The 16589-nt window shown below is 38.1% G+C and overlaps 1 protein-coding gene, 1 long non-coding RNA gene and 1 pseudogene across 3 annotated transcripts in view; 1 reads left to right on the top strand and 2 right to left on the bottom strand.

The window, feature by feature from the left end:
* The window catches only part of LOC132849065 (carcinoembryonic antigen-related cell adhesion molecule 5-like), a 272443-nt gene that overhangs the window by 182327 nt on the left and 73527 nt on the right, over positions 1–16589 (bottom strand). The gene's annotated exons all lie outside the window — the stretch shown is intronic.
* The window catches only part of LOC132849078 (vascular cell adhesion protein 1-like), a 67651-nt pseudogene continuing 52786 nt past the window's right edge, over positions 1725–16589 (top strand).
* Positions 9041–9737, bottom strand: LOC132849093 (uncharacterized). The gene is made up of 4 exons (XR_009648812.1): positions 9613–9737; positions 9477–9539; positions 9237–9389; positions 9041–9060 (listed from the first exon to the last, which is right to left on the bottom strand). It is a non-coding gene; the product is annotated as an uncharacterized LOC132849093 (long non-coding RNA).

The raw sequence follows: 16589 nt of genomic DNA on the forward strand, positions 1-16589 counted from the left end.
ATCAAGACCAATGTTTTACACACACACGTGACTGTTTCATACACTTATTCAAAGGTTTAAAACTTGTCATTGGGCAATTATCTGCCCACCTCTCTAGACAAAGGCTATGGTTTTAGTGTATTCTAGACTACTTGACTTCTAAATTGTGACCAATGCGATATGCAACAGTTTTGTTCTAATTCATATCTTTCATATTATTCTGCCAAGATAAATTTTCATATTAGCATACTGGAACATATTTATTATTCCTAAATGCATCATTAATGGTGCCTAATATCCGGTTATAAAGTTTGTTCAATAGACTGCTGTACGCTCTGATAATCCATTTCAGTTTGTGTCACAGCACATACATATTTACCCACATTTATACATGCTGGCCCTGAGCTATGTGTGTACCCCTGCCTCTTCTGTGCCTTGTGAACAGATATTTTCTAAAGCTGGCGAAGTTGTCAGCAAGAAAAGAAATAGGCTCAGCCCCAGAACTGTGGAGAAAATCCTGTATTTAAATTAAAATCAAACCAAATAAGTTACCCATAAGCACCATCAATCACTACAATTAATTTTCCCCTGAGCTTCCACTGTGTCTGTATTTCTTTAAGCAGTGTCACTGTCATTTACATACTCCCACTGTTTCAAAGCACTGCACTGGTCCCAGTTCCCAAGCACCAGTCATTCAAATTAGCACTTCTTGTTTTGAACACGACCATAATTACGCACAAAGCCTCCATAAGCCTTACCCATATACAGTAGTTTGGTCTGTAGGCCACAGATTTATTATAATTGTGTAAAAATGTGCATGTGCGGTGTGTGTGGGTTTTTTTTTCACAAACAGATAAAATGTCCACATGCACAATACAATATGTTTATTAAAAAATCTAACATTTTTGTTTTCAGTTACTGTAAGTAAGCAATGGAACATATTGTTGTCATGTATTTAATACATTGATTCATTAATTTATTAATATATGCTTAATTGTCAAATTTATCCATTCATTATTGATTCCAAAATTGAAACATTTTGTGACACAGTGCTTTGTCTCACTTTCACCAGCAGAGGTCCTCGTCGAGCTCTTATTTAAATGGCTTTGGGAAATAAACCTTTTTCTGAATTGTGCTGAAAGCTTCTCTGGTTCTAGAAAGCTATACTTCACCATCGCTACCATGTAACACTTGTGTGTGCCCAAAAATGCTGAAAACAAAAGTGAAAATGAACTCTGCATTGGATAATAAATAACAAATAAACACCAATCCCTCCCTTTCTCACTGCTGCATGATTAAGGAGCTCTGAAGCATGTTGTTTGATCATCTCCTCCATTGTGACTTTGCCCCATTTCATTACTGCACCTGCAAAGTGTGGAAACTAATATATAGATGTGCAAAGAACCAAATTTAAACATCTAGTTAGCGTTATGAGCTTACAGAGAATTACCCCGCCCCCTTACATAACATGTATATTACAACAGACCTGCAGCCTGATCTGAGTTGCACATGCAGGATCACAATTTTTTTGTCAGCCACACAGCACAACCAACACTGACAACTTTCTAACAGAACTGACGGTTCATATGTATAATTCCTGCACCTGTCATATACACCAGACATCCAAAAAAACTCCTATCCAGACATACAAGAAAGGTTACAGTCAGTTTCTCTCTCTCTCTCTCTCTCTCTCTCTCTCTCTCTCTCTCTCTCTCTCTCTCACTGTGAGAACACAGGATGTGGTAAAGCTTTAACACACACCTCTGCTCTGTCAGTCAGTCAGTCATTAGAGGGACAGGATGGAGCTCAGTCCACTGCCTGTGATGCTCTGTGAGTAAATGTTCTCTTTGTGTCTTCATTAGAGTGAGTGATGGGGTATAAAGTTGTTCATCTGCAGTCTGAATGTCCTGAGTGATGATCTTATTGTGTGATTAGGACATTGTGTGTACTTCATCATGACTGTTCAGGTGGATCAGTGTCTCCATATCTGTTATGAGAAGGGTTTAGTTTGATGTGTAAATACTCTCAGTAACTATGATAGTTCAACAGGTAAGAGTACAAGTAGAGCCAGTTTAAAACACAGGGTTTAAATCATCTAATGAGTGTAAACGAGTCTTTAGTGTCGGAATCTGTGGGTGATGATGGTCTCTTCTGATGGTCATCTTGTCATGTTTCCTGTATACAGAAAGCTTATTAGCATTAAATAGAAATTCAGAGAAAATGCCTTATAACCTATATTTCCACTTGTGTTACTTTTCTGGTCTGTAAGAGAAACATCTCTGTACATCATTTTCACTATAATACACATTGATACCAAAGTAATACATAACATAAAAAATCATTAATGATAATTTGTGAATCTGTGTAAAAAATAAGAACAATAATTGTGCAGAAACAAACACTTCTCATTAGTCCTGTACACACAGAGCAGTGACCGTGTTAGAGGCCTCAGAGCAGAGAGCAGGACACGGATGTGGTTTATTTTCTATTTTCATGTTGTGGTCCAAATACAGGTGTGAAGAAAGGGGAGGAGGTGTGAAAATAACTGAGGGAATGGAATAAATAAGATTTATAGGGTGTTCAGAGAGATAAGACCCCTGACCATACCCTTACTAGCCACTTTATTAGGAACACTACACTGTTACTGTACTAAATCGTGATTCAGTATAAAAAATCACAGGTAATTAATTAGGATTCTGAGTAGCACATGCATGAATGCATCCACCATGTTGTAGAACTAGGAACTGCAACAACACTTGAACAAATCTGCAGTACTGCAGTAAAAGTTTGTTATAGTTATGATGATAACATTTTCTTGTGATTTTTTGGAGGTAGTTGCTTGGTTTCCTGTCATAGAATAGCATTTTATTTTCCAGATCAATTTTAAATGGCTTTATTGGCATGAAAGTGATATTTGTCCAAATATTTGGACTGTACAAAATAAACAGCACTATGAACATTATGCTGTGACAGGCAACCACACCACAACTGACACTTACATATTTTTAACTGAATTGACTGTTCATATGTCAAATGCACCTGTCATATACATAGCCAGAACCTCCAAAAACTCAAAAATAAAACCCCTCCTATTTAGACGTTCCAATAATGACCTGCCTACCTACTTACAAGAGGGATCGTAGTCAGACGTCCAGATACTGAACCTGATTTGCTCATCATGCAGACTCTGTTCTCAGCTTAAACCAATTGGTTTAAATGATCTGAGTGTAAATGAGTCTGTATTGTTGGAATCTGTACCTGACGGTCATCTTCTGGTGGTGTTTGCTGCAATCATAAAGGTTTTCACATATCCATCTTCTTCTTCTTCTACTTTTGGCTTTTCCCTTCAGGGGTCACCACAGCGAATCATCTCTCTCCACCTATCCCTATCTTTTGCATCCTCAACACTTGCACCCACTAGCACCATATCCTCATTAATTACATCCATATACCTCCTCTTTGGGCTTCCTCTATGCCTCCTGCCTGGCAGCTCCATGTCCAACATTCTCCTACCAATATACTCACTCTCCCTCCTCTGAACATGTCCAAACCATCTTAATCTGGCCTCCCTAACTTTGTCCCCCAAACGTCCAACATGGGCTGTCCCGCTGATGTACTCGTTCCTAATCCTGGCCAATCTTGTCACTCGCAAAAAGAACCTCAACATCTTCAACTCGGCTACCTCTATATTAGCATTAACTAGACTTACTGAGAAAATGCCTTTTAACCTACATTTACATTTTTATTACTACATACAGAGCAGTGACCATGTTAGAGGCCTGAGGACAGAGAGCAGGTCGTGGATGTGGTTTATTTTCTAATTTTAATGTTGTGGTAAACATTCAGCTGTGAAACAGCAGAGGAGGTGTGAAGATGGAGGTGTGAAAGCAATAACTACCTTTTAACTGTTGATAATGTGGGTAAATTTAACTCCACTGACATCATTATGCTCTTTAAAAGCTAAAAGTTGTCAAATTGAAAATCACCATTTGAAACCATTCACAGTGATAAGATTTCTTAATATACCCAATTTATTAGGAACACTGTAACACTAACAAACACTGAACACTATTACTATTTATGAATATTTATGTTTTTTGTACTATTACTGTACTGTCCCTCTAACCCATCCCCATCCACTTTGACAAAAGTATTTTGAAAACAATCCTTTGAGATTTTAGTCCTTGGTCCTCAGACCTTAGGGGGGTATCTGGGTAGGCAACTAAGGACACATGGACAGTTAAGCAGAGTGTAACTGTGAAACAATGAAAGAGACAGACAATATAAGTATCATTCCTCTGACATCGAAATAATGTATATAAATCACACGACCATAACATGTATGTAGGCCAAACTTATTCATTTAGGAAGTCAGTAACTGCATCTCATGAGTATACAATGATGGGAAAAAGTGTTTTCCCCTTCCTGATTTTTATTTTTTACACATTTTTCACAGATGTTTCAGATTGTCAAACAAATTTAAATATTAGTCAAAGATAAAAAGTAAACAACACAAAATGAAGGTTTTTATTATTACGGGAAAACAAAATCCAAACCCACATGGTCATCTGTGAAAAAGTGTTTGCCCCCCCTGTTAAAACATAACTTAACTGTGGTTTATCACACCTAAGTTCAATTTCTTTAGCCACACTCAGGCCTGATTACTGCCACACCTTTTCGTTATCAAGAAATCACTTAAATAAGACCTGACTGTCAAAGTGAAGTAGACCAAATGATCCTCAAAAGCTACACAGCATGCTGAGCTCCAAAGAAGTTCAGGAACAAATGAGAAAGTAAGTAATGAGATCTATCAGTCTGGGAAAGGTTATAAACCCATTTCTAAAGCTTTGGGACTCCAGTGAACCACCATGAGAGCCATTATCCAGAAATGGAATGAAAACATGAAACAGTGGTGAACCTTCCCAGGAGTGGCCGGTAGACCAAAATTACTCCAAGAGCGCAGCGATAACTACTCCAAGATCTCACAAAAAACCCCACAACAACATCCAAAGAACAGCAGGCCTCATTTGCCTCAGTTAATGTAAGTGTTCAAGACTCTAACATAAGAAAGAGACTGGGCAAAAAGTGGCAGAGTTCCAAGACTAAAACCACTGCTGAGCAAAATGAATATAAAGATTCATTTCAGGTTTGCCAGAAAACATCTTAAAGATCACCAAGACTTTTGGGAAAATGCTTTTGGGACTGACGAGACAAAAGTTGAATTTCTTGGAAGGTGTGTCCCATTACATCTGGTGTAAAAGTAACACCGCATTTCAGAAAAAGAACATCATACCAACAGTGAAATGTGGTGGTGGTAGTGTGATGGTCTGGGGCTGTTTTGTTGCTTCAGGCACTAGATGGAACCATCCTGTCTACCAAAAATATCCTGAAGGACAATGTGCAGCCATCTGTTCATGACCTCAAGCTGAGGCGAACTTGACCTGAGTCTTGACCTGAATCCTATTGAGATGTTGTGGCATAACCTTATAAAGGCGATTCATGCTCGAAAACCCTCCAATGTGGCTAAATTACAACAATTCTGCAAAGATGAGTGGACCAAAATTCCTCCACAGCACTGTAACAGACTCGTTGTAAGTTATCGCAAACGCTTGATTGTAGTTCTTGCTGCTAAGGCTGAACCAACCAGTTATTAGGTTTAGGGGCAAACACTTTTTCACACAGTGCCATGTAGGTTTGGATTTTGTTTTCCCTTAACAATGAAAACCTTCATTTAAAAACTACATGTTGTGTTAACTTGTGTTCTTTTTGACTAATATTTAAATTTGTGTGAATCTGAAATATTAAAGTGTGAAAAACATTTTTCAGGAAATCAGGAAGAGGCAAACACTTTTTCACACCATTGTAGTTTTTAATAAGTCAGGGAGACATTAATAATTAAATAGCCTCTCAACCTTTTGCTTTGCAGATATAACACCTGACTTCTTAATCTACTACCTAGTAATTTTAATTTTACCTAGTAAGAGTTACTGCCTAATGGACAATTGACAGTCAACAACATCAAGTCATCCAGCAAACAGACTTGGAGCTCATTTAGAACAGCTTTACACACCTTAAATCTGTTTGAGGTAATATCATTTAGAAGTTTATTTAAAATTGTCACCCCAACTAAATTTTAAAAAATGACCTAAAACTAAACAAGAAGAGTTTTCTTTCTACTTCCACCTTTAAAAAGAAGGGGGGTCTTTTCCCAGTGGGTTTCTATTAGAGCTTCTTGTACTTTTTATTTATGACCTGATGTGTGTGCGCATCAACAACAACAACAATTATAATGATCAGTCAGATATAAGATTATCATACTTCAATAAAAATTTCCACTTTGTGCAATAAAGTAAAACAAACACCTTTTGTTTGGCGAATAGAGACCTTCTTATGAATTAATGTAGTTTTTGTTTATCATTGTTACGTCTCGCTATGGATCTAGAGGATATGAGGATGTAACACATGAAAATGTAATTATTAAGATGTGCTCAGAAGATAACTTTTGTTCTATTGGGGAATTGTGGTGTGTGTTCAAGAAAACAGGCAAAGGCGGGAGCTGGGTATGATTTGTTTTTTTTAGTAAAAATGTAACTTCATAACAAAAACACCCAAATAATACCGTAAACCAAATATACATTCAAAACGTCTATTTACAAACTATATACAAACACAAAGATAACGATAACAGAGTGAGGGACAAGAGCAGTGCTAAAGAAAAGAACTCAATAAAACAAAACACATTAACTAAATCCTAGATGCAAATACTAAGCTAAACAAAGAAAACAGAAAAGAAACATCTTCAGCGTAGAACGCCGCTAACTACGCTGCCTAATAACGCAAGTACAGGGATTGGCAACCACTCCTAACCTAGTGTGTCTATTATGCGAAACCTCCAAGAGGGCGTAACAAAGGAACAGAGTTGAGGTCGAAACCTCCAAGAGGGCGTAACAAAGGAACAGAGTTGAGGTAGTGGAATCCCAGTTTCAAATCACTCTGGTCGATAATCAAACACAAGGAACTAATTAAGGGATAGGATTAAATTTATTAAGAATAAATATAACAAGTGAAAGGGAGCATCTCTTCGGGGTGTCCAAAGGCCAAAATAACAAAAAACTCTCGAAAGCAAAAGGAGGAAGGGGTTAAATAACCTAAGTGGACATAAAATAAAATACATTTAACTTCCCTAACTCCCTAACGAAAAACAAAGTACAAACCAAGATATCAAAATAAATAGGCTGGACACCCCTATGCTCCACGTGCTTGAGGAGTCACTTTAAGGACAAAAGAACATGGTCAACAGGTTGTTCAAGAGGCACATTTTCACTAAAAGGTGGCAAGTTTGATCATCGCCAGGAGGAGGGATCCCAGAGCTCCCGCACCCGATCGCGGCCGAACCAAAAATGAGCTCCCCGTTGAATGCCAGAAGTGTCCTTATAAAGACCACGTCTCTTCTGAACCGCCAATAGAGAGAGGGGAAATCATCATTGGACAACCTATTAGAGCATGAAAGAAAAGAGAAAAGAAAACAAACACATACCAAATACAAGAACGTAGGTCGTAACAGTGTCTAAACAGGGGGGTATTCCAGAAAGCAGGTTATGTGACATACCTGGGTATGTTTAAGGGTAGGTTTGTGGATAACCTCAACTTTCGGTTCCAAAAACGGAGGTAACTTTCTGGGTATGTATGTAACCATAGCAACTGACTCTCTGAAGATAACCTGCTCGAGAGCAGGTTATGTTTCAGTGTAACTTCGTTTCAGAAGGTTGGTGAGCATGGCGTGCCCTTTTTATGAGGATCCTGTGGACGTCGGGAGAGGGTTATAAGACCGCGTATTGATGTGTTTGCATACCCTAATGAATATTTGAAAGAGCGTTATCGTTTTTCAAAAGATTCGTTAGTTTATTTAACACGTCTTTTAAAACCGCATATCGCAAATGTGACAAACCGCGGCTCTGCGCTTAGCACAGAAAACATTCTGTGCATAGCACTTAGGTTTTTTGCGTCTGGCCATTTTTTGTACAGTGTGGGCGATTCAGAGCATGTGGGAAAGGCAACTGTGTGTAGAGCCGTTCGTACAGTATGTCTGGCACTTAAACAGTTCTTACCCACGTTTGTGCAGTTCCCTGGCCATAAACCTCTGCTTGTTATTAAAGACGAATTCCACAGAGTGGCAGGTTTGTCCTTTGTAGTAAAATCTATGACGCATATTTAATATTTAGTCATATTATTTATATCTATACATGTATTTATTATGCGCACACACTTCATACTTCCATAACTTTCTGTTTCAGGGTTTCCAAATGTAATTGGGTGCATTGATGGCACTCACATTCCTATTAAAGCTCCACCAATAAATGAGGGAGACTATGTTAATAGGAAATCTATTCATAGTATCAATGTGCAGGTAATTTTTTAAACTTAATTTTTTCCCTTCTTAAAATCATTAAAGTCATTACTTTTTCCACTAACTAGGTAATATGTGAGGCAACCCAAATCATTACCAATGTCGAGGCAAAATGGCCAGGATATGTGCATGATGCCAGAATTTTCCGCGAGTCATCATTATGCCAGACATTTCAGCAGGGTATGTTTTGCTTTATACAATTGTTTTTTTTTCCCCTTTTTACTATATTTGTGCTGTACACTTCAATCATTACAGGACAGTATAATGGTTACTTGCTGGGGGACAGAGGATACCCTTGTCTGCCCTATTTAATGACACCCTACCCTGAACCTGAGCCTGGACCACAGACACGGTTTAACCTGGCTCACAGCCGAACACGGGCCAAGGTGGAGATGACTATAGGGATCCTCAAATCTCGGTTTCAGTGTCTGCGTGGGCTCCGGGTTAGTCCACAGAGGGCATGCGACATTATAGTGGCTTGTGTTGTGCTTCACAATATTGCCACTATAAGAGGAGAGAGCCACCCTCCTTGTATTGAGGAAGATGGCCCAGAGGAACACCTACAGATTTTAGAGGCCAACAGAGATGGAAGACTTTTGAGAGACAGGATCTGTCAAAATTACTTTTATTAACTTTTTTGCACTGGTCTGCCATGCAGTTTATTTCTTTATTTCCTGAAAAACAATAAAAGTAAATTTTTTTTTTATATTGCTTTACACATACATACATTATATATATATATATATATATATATATATATATATATTTTTTTTTTTTTTTTACACACACACACACACACACACAAAACACTTTTAACATGCAACAGATTAATATTCAGACAAGTTCTCACCTTAAGGCGATGCTCCAGTAATTCAATTTCAAGTGCTGCTTTTTTAATGAGGAGGCTTTTCTCTTCCATTTGAAGCTGTATAAGGTCCATCTCCATGTCACTTTTTCTTATTTGTTTTTGAAGATGGACCTTATATAGCTCCTTTGCTGGCAACTAGGAAGGTGGAAAAAAATTTAATGAATGAGATTGTTTGGTCAGACAATAAAATTCAAATATGGACACCTGGACACAAATTCTTACCCTGCTTAGATTGTGTGCTGAGGTTGAAGGACCCTCATCTGTGGGTAAATCCCTAGGTATGTACTGTGATAGGACAATGACAGTTTGTTACTCTAATGTAAAAAGGGGCCATACATTATAATGGTATGCATCATACCTCAGTGGATCTACCAGCATTGTCCACTTCTGTCACAGCAGATGTGGTCTCTTCATCGTCATCTTCATCATCTTCATCCTACAGGAGAAATATTCAAGTATACATTATCTGGCAAAAAAAAAAAAAAAAACCTAAAAGCAACTAAAGGTACCTGACAACAAATCACTTACAACTGTGACAGACTGTGTTCTTTCTGGAGGGTCCAATAATACAATCCATCCAACATTATCTATAAGAACACACAACCCATAAATTCTCAATATTATCAAAAAAAATAATACATGAAAAGATTAACATGTCAGACTAAGATCACAGTAGCCTATACATCATATGCAATTAAATAAAATAAGCCTACATAAAAATTAATCTTGTTCAAAAAGCCTTTAAGTGACAGAGATAGTAATTTATTAGGACAAAAAATGAAAACAATTCATAGAGGTAAACTTACATTTCACCATTTTTTCACCATCACTTGTGGTGCATGGTGTGTGCGATGAACTGCCCCCTGGAATGCCAGCAGCCACTGGTCGCCCTTTATTAAGGGACAGAGCCAGCTCCTCAGATGGGGTGAGGGGAGGTGGTGGTGGGCCCCCGCCAGTTAGACGGGCTTCAGTCTTCTTTCTATTAGCTACATGACAGAATGAATATACTAAATCCTGTTATAATAATAGTTCAGTAATTGTGTAATCAAATATTACCTTTTTGCAGAATGTTTTTGTGTTTCATTTTGACTTGGCTTAAAGTTCTTGTGGTTCCAGAAGGATTACACCTTATTAAATAAGAAATATACATTATTATTTTAAACTAAAGAAATAAATGGCAGGAAAAGTAAATGCTTTCATAGTGATATATTCAAAAGGATGTATAAGTCATTTATTTTGCATTATAATAAAACGGGAGCCAATACCAAATTTGTAATTTAATACACACGCATTTACTCTGTCCGTTATTTTTTGCCAAGCCAACTCTCTTGCTTTAGCCGATGCAGCTGTATTGCTTCTTTTTAATATTATTGGCTTCAACTCCTCATAAGCGTGCATTAAAACCTCCAACTCCGCCTCTGTGAAATACGCCGCTCTCTTTTTTTCCGCTTTGAGTTTCCATGGTGACTCGTGAAATCGGAGATCCATTGAAAATGTCTTTATATATGCACCGTGCACGCGCATATACTCTGGGTAACCAGTGGGAGGTTGATTAAACTAACTCTTCTCAGGTGTTTTGGAACCGACATACTCATGGTATGCCTGTTTGGGGTAAATCAACCCAGAGGTTATGATTTATCAAATGGTAAGTTAACCAAGCTTTCTGGAATACCCCCCAGTTTTACTCTGCGTGATGAAATGTAAGTCACGTGACAAACTAACCTGGTCCCAATCACTGTGTATCGGAGAAGGACTGGAATAAGCACCGTTAAACCGAGAGTCAAGTCACAGCATAGACATCGTTAGCAGCATTGTAGAGTTTACAAAATAAAAACCTCAACACACATTAACTAAAACGGAATTAGAAATAAGCAAAGGCAAATCAACAAGAGCGGGTGAGCAAACAACCAGGTAAAGTCAACGCCCCTTCTCTCGCGCTCGTATCACATCCAGGGGTCTCATTTATAAAGCGTGCGTACGCACAAAACGGGGCTGGAAACGTGCGTACGCCAGTTTTCGCGCAAAGGTTGTGATCTATAAAAAACAAACTTGACGGGAAAATGTGCGCACCTTTAAGCAAACTTTGAGACGTGCGTACGCACATTCTGGAGACAAAGGGAATTGGCGACACAGATGGTGAGGTCGTGAACTGAAGTTAGATTGTAGAAAATACATGTGAGAAGAACGATTATAAGAATTAATGACATTTAATTTTCACTCCATTTCATACGTTATATCCACATTATCATGAAGATTAAATCCAACAGTGTTATTTGTGCCGATTGTTTTAGGCTATATACATCTAGTAAAATACAAACGTAATTCAAAATGTATTAAAAATAAAATAATAATAATCAGCGCTACTCCGTCCAGGGTGTATCCTGCCTTGATGCCCAATGACGCCTTAGGATAGGCACAGGCTCCCTGTGACCCGAGTAGTTCGGATAAGCGGTAGAAGATGAATGAATGAATGAATGAATGAATGAATGAATAATCAGCGCTGCCTTACAGTCTCATTGTCCACAACGGGAGCGCAGGAGGAGACGGCGCGACTACATGTGATACAGAATAGCATGAAATACCCTTTTATGTAAAAACGAAATATTTTCCTTAATGTACATATATCATAAAATGTCAAAGTCTGCAAATACAGTCATGAAGCACAATCGCTACTCATCATCGGACCTAACTATTACGGTGTTCATTACAAAACCGTCATGAAGAAGTATGTGTTCACTATAACATTTTCGTCTTAAAATTTCGCCCACAAATTAATTCTATGATTTTGTCAAGGTGTTAACGATCAGTCTAATTGCTAGAAACATATCAATGCTCCGGTGACCGGGGTATGTAATGCTTCATGATGGCACTGCTGGCACTGTTGGAGGATTACGCCAATGGCAGAATAAGGAGAGAACGGGTTTTCAGGGACCATGATGATATCCTGGCCCATTATGATGACTGGCTAATAAGCCGATTTAGATTCCCTAGAGCTGTGCTCTTAGATCTATGTACTGAATTTGGTCCAGTATTAGAGAGGGCAACACGCCGGAACCATGCCATCCCAGTCCAAATACAAGTAATCACCACTCTGGGGTTCTTGGCAACCGGCTGTTTCCAGTGGGAATTGGCAGACAGGTAAATTATTTATATAAAAAAAACTATAAGTAATCCTCAACTTTGTCTCTAAGACCTTTTTGTATATGAAATAATTCTATTGGAATCTATCATCTCACCCTATAGGTCTGGTATATCACAGCCGTCCCTGAGTGCCATAATATCTGTCGTTTTGAATGGTATACTTAATATGGGTAGTCGATACATCAGGTTCCCCTACACTGTACGAGAACAGGCCGAAATTAAAATGCAATTTGCAGCAATGTCTGATTTCCCAAATGTAATCGGCGCAATTGACTGCACTCATGTTGCTATAAGTTCACATCTAAAAATTAATTTGCTTATGTTAATAGAAAGCATGTGCATTCTATTAATGTGCAAATCATATGTGACTCCAACATGACCCTCACAAACATTGTGGCACGCTGGCCTGGTTCAACACGATTCCTTTATCTTGACACATAACAGTGTAGGGAACAGACTAAACGCACGCGCAGTACATGATGGCTGGCTTCTTGGTGAGTTTAACAATATTAAAAAGTAGAAACTGTAACTATTTTGGTTTTAATATAATTATAACAATGTTGCTTTTAATATAATTATAACCTGCAGGCGACAGTGGCTACCCCCTGAGACGCTGACTCCTCACCCCATTTTTAAACCCGCAGAGCTCAGAGGAAACTCATTATAACGAGGTCCACTCTCGTGCCTGCGCAGTGATTTGCATTGAATATTTATGGTTAAAAATGGGCGTGTACAGGGCGGGATTTCACGTACGCACATCTGTGGGTGATCTGTGATTTATAAAGGGAACATTGCTTAGAGGAGTGCGTACGCACGGTTTTATAAATCGGAATTTTTTTTGGCGTACGCCATTTTTGGCTTTTGGGCATACGTAAACTTTTAGTAGGGATCCTACGCACAGTTTTAATGTAGAGACCCCAGAGTTGTAGAGTTGTAGAGTTTTAAATGAGACCCCAGGTCTTTATACCTGGCCGGTAACACCGGAATCGTCCAATCACAGGACCTGATGGTAGTTTAGATTTCCTTAATACGATTTAATCTTGTGTTTCTAATCAAGAAATGATTCAATCTTTATGCCTAAAATGTGTTGTTTTCATTAATAGACTGAATATTCTCCATATTGACACCATGTTCTATTTCTGTTCCTCTTTTAGTGCTGATTTCACTCATACCAGTGGTCCAGGCTCAAAGTGATTTATATATAGTTTATCTTTTTTATTGTCTCCATATTTGATATGTTTTGGTGCTGAGAAGGTTGTGAACAATTTAAGTTGTAGTTTTTAAATATCTAATGAAATGATTGCTGCAACATCAGATTTGAATATAAGTTTTATGCTGCTTAAATTCTTTAACATTACTGTATGTACTGCACTATGACACTCTGGACTTGTACAGCACAGTGCCACTTTATACACTTTATACACATCATACTGAACATGGACACTTTAAGGACAATCATTAATACCATACGCAATTATGTATATACATTGTTTTTCACATATATTTTCAAATTTGTATATTATATAGTTTTTATATACACATGTGGACAAAATTGTTGGTACCCTTGAGTCAATGAAAGAAAAACTCACAATGGTCACAGAAAAAACTTTAATCTGACAAAAGTAATAATAAATAAAAATTCTATGAATGTTAACCAATAAAAGTCAGACATTGCTTTTCAACCATGCTTTAACAGAATTATTTAAAAATGATGTGTTTACAATCTTGTAATCAGTCAGTGGGCCTATATATAGGGCTCCAGGTAGTCACTGTGTTGTCTGGTGACGTGGTGTGTACCACACACAACATGGACCAGAGGAAGTGAAGGAAAGAGTTGTCTCAGGAAATTATAAAGAAAATTCTAGACAAGCATGATAAAGGTAAAGACTATAAGACCATCTCCAAGAAGCTAGATGTTCCTGTGACTACAGTTGCACATATTATTCAGAAATTTAAGATCCATGGGACTGTAGCCAACCTCCCTGGACGTGGCCGCAGAAGGGAAATTGATGACCAATCAAAGAGATGGATAATCCGAATGGTAACAAAAGAGCCCAGAAAGGCTTCTAAAGAGATCCAAGGTGAACTTCATGCTCAAGGAACATCAGTGTCAGATCGCACCATTCGTCGTTGTTTGCACCAAAGTGGACTACATGGGAGACGACCAAGGAGGACACCATTGTTGAAAACAAATCATAAAAAAGCTAGACTGGAATATGCCAAACTACATGTTGACAAGCCACAAAGCTTCTAGGAGAATGTTCCTACAAAAATGGAACTTATTGCCAAGGCACATCAGCTCTATGTTCACGAACAGAAATATGAAGCATATCAAGAAAAGAACACTGTCCCTACTGTGAAACATGGAGGAGGCTCTGTTATGTTCTGGGGCTGCTTTGCTGCATCTGGCACAGGGTGTCTTGAATCTGTGCAGGGTACAATGAAATCTGAAGACTATCAAGGGATTCTAGAGAGAAATGTGCTGGCCAGTGTCAGAAAGCTTGGTCTCAGTCACAGGTCATGGGTCTTGCAACAGGACAATGACCCAAAACACACAGCTAAAAACACGAAAGAATGGCTAAGAGGAAAACACTGGACTATTCTGAAGTGGCCATCTATGAGCCCTGACCTCAATCCTATTGAGCATCTTTGGAAGGAGCTGAAACATGCCGTCTGGAAAAGACACCCTTCAAACCGGAAACAACTGGAGCAGTTTGCTCATGAGGAGTGGGCCAAAATACCTGCTGAGAGGTGCAGAAGTCTCATTAACAGTTACAGGAATCGTCTGATTGCAGTGGTTGCCTCAAAAGGTTGTGCAACAAAATATTAAATTAGGGGTACCATCATTTGTCTAGGCCTGTTCCATAAGTATTTTTTAACATAATTCCGTTGAAGCATGGTTGAAAAGCAATGTCTGACTTTCATTGGTTAACATTCATAGAATTTTTATTTATTACTTTTTGTCAGATTAAAGTTTTTTCTGTGACCATTGTGAGTTTTTCTTTCATTGACTGAAGAGTACCAACAATTTTGTCCATGTGTGTAGTTTATACTATTTATTTATCTAACTCCTTTTTTTTTTTGTATCCCTAATTGCATTCCTTTTACACTTAAATACCAGACAGATGCAAAAAGCATTTCGCTGCATGTCATATGTATGTATGTGTGTGACAAATAAAATTTGATATGTACTGTATGGTTTATTTACAACAATGTTTTATAGGGAGTCCTAAAGCTGTGGTGTCCATAAATCCTGATACACATGTGTTCACTGGAGAGACTGTTACTCTCAGATGTGACATACAGGGAGGAGGAGACACTCAGTGGACTTACAGCTGGAAGAAAAATAATACCTCAATATCAGAGGGAGGAGGGAAAGACTACATAGACAACACAATGCAGGAGTTCAAAATCTTGTATGTTGAAGACTCTGACAGTGGAACCTACACCTGCAGAGGACATGGGAGAGACTCTCAGAGCTCAGAGATCAGTGATGATGTTACACTGACTGTATCAGGTGAGTCTGTAACTGTTTTTATTTCTTATTTAATATCTTCACTTTAAGGTATAAGATTGAGCTTTCAGTAACTGAGTCCCTGTTTCATTAATATGGACTTTTTCTTCCCTGTCTAGTAAACACCAATTTCTATTACAATCATCATGATGTCTTTATGATCTGGGTTTTATATTATGTTTTTTGTAGAATTGTGGTGAATCAGACTGATTAAAAGAACACAGAAAGAAGGCAGTAAATCTCACCTTGTGTTGGCTCTGCTGTTACATGATTTACTAGAAGATATACTTCAATACACATACTGTATATATTGAACTGTTTCTGTTGTGTTTTTGTTTACGTTGTCATGTGGGTTTTTGTTCTGATTCATGTCTTGTCTCCGCCCCTGTCCTGTCATTGGTTGTTGTTTTAATGTATCTGGATTATTCTCACCTGTTTTCACTTTCACCCTTGATTTGTCAGTGTATTTAAACCCCTTTGTTTCACCATGTATGTGTCTTGTAACTGTTGTTACTGCTGTGTGTTTAGTCTGCAGAGGTCCTGATGTAGTGTTTGTTTTTGCTATATTTCTGTGTCACAGATTTATAATTTATTTTTTCTTTCTAAATAAATGAACTTCTACACTTATCCGACTGCAGTCCCCTAATGTTACACAAAAAGGGGCTAACTCATTTTGCAGA

Source organism: Tachysurus vachellii, chromosome 7, assembly GCF_030014155.1.
Source record: "Tachysurus vachellii isolate PV-2020 chromosome 7, HZAU_Pvac_v1, whole genome shotgun sequence".
NCBI classification, from domain to species: domain Eukaryota; kingdom Metazoa; phylum Chordata; class Actinopteri; order Siluriformes; family Bagridae; genus Tachysurus; species Tachysurus vachellii.